Below are 4,702 nucleotides of genomic sequence, written 5' to 3'. Positions count from 1 at the left end.
ACTCTAAACGCAATCGATCATCTCTTTCAGCGGTCGATCATCACTAATCTACAATAAAATTCATGACCTTATTATTTTTCTTTCCTTTTGACAACTTTTGTCTGCCAAGTAGTGATTTTGCTGGTTACTCTCAAGATAGTAATATTAGGTAAAAGGAAACTTTACATATAACTTGTAAATTGTTTTCTTTTGCATGATTCTTCTTCTATCTGCCAACTAGTGAATTTGCTTTCTCGAAAAATGTGAGAAAAATTGAAACATCGCACATGAATGCAGGAAGATAGAAATTGTTCATTCTAAAACATGAATTTTAGATTGAACAAAAATATTTTGTTTCAGATTCTGAGTGGATTGGCAAGAAAAGAAAGACTTATGTGGCGATGACAGCCTATTGCAGGTTTTACTTTGCTTTACCATGATGGTGCATGAAAAAGAAAGCATCAACGTAAGGGGCCAGTGGTGCAATGGATAACGCGTCTGACTACGGATCAGAAGATTGTAGGTTCGACTCCTACCTGGCTCGAGAATGTTGCCGTGATCGTATAGTGGTTAGTACTCTGCGTTGTGGCCGCAGCAACCCTGGTTCGAATCTGGGTCACGGCATCTTATAGATTCTGCACAAAGCTTTAAATAAGCTGATTTTGAAATTTTGCAATCAGTAAATAGGCAGCAAACTTCATCTTCTTCATCAATTCTTCTCTATGCATGCGATGGTTAATATTCAGTGATTCTACCCTCCTCACAAAACTTAAGACAAACAGGAACTTCACAAATGACCATAACATTTATACAGAAATGTTTAGCCTCTCTTACAAGATATTCTTTTAAAGCAAAAACAATAGTAATTAGCAAGTGTGGCACTTCATCATCAAGTGTCATTTAACTCAATGCAAAAAACAGTGCCCACAGTTCTGTATTTTCCTCCACGCAGATTTGCTGCAGTTTTAATACACAGCATGTCACTTCTTTGTGCAGATTCTGCAGCGGTTTGGCACCTGCTCCATGACAGGTGTCAAACCGCAGGGGAGAACCACAGGCTAATCCACAGATAAACCACATGTCTGTTGACAATGTTGACAAGTGGATTTAGACAAATCCAATGCGGAAAAATTCCACAGCAGAATTGGCAACATGAGCACCACACCCTAAAGCGTCTTTCTCTCCCTCTCTTGCCAACAGTAATTAGCAAGTTTGACACTTCATCATGCATTCGTGTACTCAGCAATGCTAGTTAGTCGACTGAGTAAACAGGTGTCTCTCAGGCATCTTTCTTTTCTCTCCCCCCGCTCTCTCACCCCTCTTCAAGGGTGGTGCACAAGTCTCTAACTCTATCTTTGAGGGTGGTGAACAAGTCTCACAATTTCCTTCTCACCCTCTGTGCAAGGTGGTGCTCAACTCTCTCCTCTCTCTCTCTCTCTTCATCGTCTTACTCTGGCACTCTCTCTCACCCTCTTCGAGGGTGGTGTGCAAGTCTCTACCTCTATCTTCGAGGGTGGCGAACAAGCCTCGCTATTTCTTTCTCACCCTCTTTGCAGGTGGTGCTTAGCTCTCACACTCTCATCACCCACTCTAAGCGCAATCGATCAACTCTTTTCAGCGGTCGATCATCACTAATCTACAATAAAATTCATTACCTTTATTATTTTTCTTTCCTTTTGACAACTTTTGTCTGCCAAGTAGTGATTTTTGCTGGTTACTCTCAAGATAGTAATATTAGGTAAAAGGAAACTTTACATATAACTTGTAAATTGTTTCTTTTGCATGATTTCTTCTTCTATCTGCCAACTAGTGAATTTGCTTTCTCGAAAAATGTGAAGAAAAATTGAAACATCGCACATGAATGCAGGAAGATAGAAATTGTTCATTCTAAAACATGAATTTCAGATTGAACAAAAATATTTTGTTTCAGATTCTGAGTGGATTGCCAAGAAAAGAAAGACTTATGTGGCGATGACAGCCTATTGCAGGTTTTACTTTGAGTTTTACATTTAACTCAATGCAAAAAACAGTGCCCACAGTTTCTGCATATTCCACGCAGATTTGCTGCAGTTTTAAATACACAGCATGTCCACTTCTTTGTGCAGATTCTGCAGCGGTTTGGCACCTGCTCCATGGCAGGTGTCAAACCGCAGGGGAGAACTACAGGCTAATCCACAGATAAACCACATGTCTGTTGACAATGTTGACAAGTGGATTTAGACAAATCCATGCGGAAAATTCCACAGCAGAATTGGCAACATGAGCACACACCCTAAGCGTCTTTCTCTCCCTCTCTTGCCAACAGTAATTAGCAAGTTTGACACTTCATCATGCATTTCGTGTACTCAGCAACGCTAGTTAGTCGACTGAGTAACAGGTGTCTCTCAGGCATTTTTCTCTCCCCCTCTCTCTCACCCTCTTCAAGGGTGGTGCACAAGTCTCTAACTCTATCTTTGAGGGTGGTGAACAAGTCTCACAATTTCCTTCTCACCCTCTGTCTGCAGGTGGTGCTCAACTCTCTCTCTCTCTCTCTCTCTCTCTCTCTCTCTCTCTCTCTCTCTCCTCTCTCTCTCTCTCTCTCTCTCTCTCTCTCTCTCTCTCTCTCTCTCTCTCTCTCTCTCTCTCTCTCTCTCTCGTCCTACTCTGGCACTCTCTCTCACCCTCTTCAAGGGTGGTGCACAAGTCTCTAACTCTATCTTTGAGGGTGGTGAACAAGTCTCACAATTTCCTTCTCACCCTCTGTGCAGGTGGTGCTCAACACTCTCTCTCTCTCATCTCTCTCTCTCTCTCTCTCTTCATCGTCTTTCTCTGGCACTCTCTCTCACCCTCTTCGAGGGTGGTGTGCAAGTCTCTACCTCTATCTTCGAGGGTGGCAAACAAGCCTCGCTATTTCTTTCTCACCCTCTTTGCAGGTGGTGCTTAGCTCTCACACTCTCATCACCCACTCTAAGCGCAATCGATCAACTCTTTTCAGCGGTCGATCATCACTAATCTACAATAAAATTCATCACCTTTATTATTTTTCTTTCCTTTTGACAACTTTTGTCTGCCAAGTAGTGATTTTGCTGGTTACTCTCAAGATAGTAATATTAGGTAAAAGGAAACTTTACATATAACTTGTAAATTGTTTCTTTTGCATGATTTCTTTTTCTATCTGCCAACTAGTGAATTTGCATTCTCGAAAAATGTGAGAAAAATTGAAACATCGCACATGAATGCAGGAAGATAGAAATTGTTCATTCTAAAACATGAATTTCAGATTGAACAAAAATATTTTGTTTCAGATTCTGAGTGGATTGGCAAGAAAAGAAAGACTTATGTGGCGATGACAGCCTATTGCAGGTTTTACTTTGCTTTAGCATGATGGTGCATGAAAAAGAAAACATCAACGTAAGGGCTAGTGGCGCAATGGATAAAGCGTCTGACTACGGATCAGAAGATTGTAGGTTCGACTCCTACCTGGCTCGAGAATGTTTCTGTGATCGTATAGTGGTTAGTACTCTGCGTATGTGGCAGCAGCAACCCCGGTTCAAATCTGGGTCACGGCATCTTATAGATTCTGCACAAAGCTTTAAATAAGTTGATTTTTGAAATTTTGCAATCAGTAAATAGGCAGCAAACTTCATCTTCTTCATCAATTCTTCTCTATGCATGCGATGGTTAATATTCAGTGATTCTACCTCCTCACAAAACTTAAGACAAACAGGAACTTCACAAATGACCATAACATTTATACAGAAATTTTTAGCCTCTCTTACAAGATATTCTTTTAAAGCAAAAACAATAGTAATTAGCAAGTGTGGCACTTCATCATCAAGTGTCATTTAACTCAATGCAAAAAACAGTGCCCACAGTTCTGCATTTTCCACGCAGATTTGCTGCAGTTTTAAATACACAGCATGTCACTTCTTTATGCAGATTCTGCAGCGGTTTGGCACCTGCTCCATGACAGGTGTCAAACCGCAGGGGAGAACCACAGGCTAATACCACAGATAAACCACATGTCTGTTGACAATGTTGACAAGTGGATTTAGACAAATCCATGCGGAAAATTCCACAGCAGAATTGGCAACATGAGCACACACCCTAAGCGTCTTTCTCTCCCTCTCTTGCCAACAGTAATTAGCAAGTTTGACACTTCATCATGCATTCGTGTACTCAGCAACGCTAGTTAGTCGACTGAGTAACAGGTGTCTCTCAGGCATTTTTCTCTCCCCCTCTCTCTCACCCTCTTCAAGGGTGGTGCACAAGTCTCTAACTCTATCTTTGAGGGTGGTGAACAAGTCTCACAATTTCCTTATCACCCTCTGTGCAGGTGGTGCTCAACTCTCTCTCTCTCTCTCTCTCTCTCTCTCTCTCTCTCTCTCTCTCTCTCTCTCTCTCTCTCTCTCTCTCTCTCTCTCTCTCTCTCTCTCTCTCTCTCTCTCTCTCTCTCTCTCTCTCTCTCGTCCTACTCTGGCACTCTCTCTCACCCTCTTCGAGGGTGGTGTGCAAGTCTCTACCTCTATCTTCGAGGGTGGCGAACAAGCCACGCTATTACTTTCTCACCCTCTTTGCAGGTGGTGCTTAGCTCTCACACTCTCATCACCCACTCTAAACGCAATCGATCATCTCTTTTCAGCGGTCGATCATCACTAATCTACAATAAAATTCATCACCTTTATTATTTTTCTTTCCTTTTGACAACTTTTGTCTGCCAAGTAGTGATTTTGCTGGTTACTCT

General features: G+C 41.7%; 1 non-coding gene across 1 annotated transcript; it reads left to right on the top strand.

Moving 5' to 3' along the window:
• The first annotated feature begins 450 nt into the window (after nucleotides 1-450).
• Nucleotides 451-523, top strand: TRNAR-ACG (transfer RNA arginine (anticodon ACG)). The gene has a single exon. It is a non-coding gene; the product is annotated as a tRNA-Arg (tRNA).
• The last annotated feature ends 4,179 nt before the right edge of the window (nucleotides 524-4,702 follow it).

The sequence above is a fragment of the Dendrobates tinctorius genome, unplaced genomic scaffold (genome assembly GCF_039654945.1).
Source record: "Dendrobates tinctorius isolate UK_male_01 unplaced genomic scaffold, ASM3965494v1 ptg000245l, whole genome shotgun sequence".
Classification (NCBI taxonomy): Eukaryota; Metazoa; Chordata; class Amphibia; order Anura; family Dendrobatidae; genus Dendrobates; species Dendrobates tinctorius.
The sequence above is the reverse complement of the archived record's forward strand: the minus strand, read 5'-3'. Positions and strand labels throughout refer to the sequence as shown.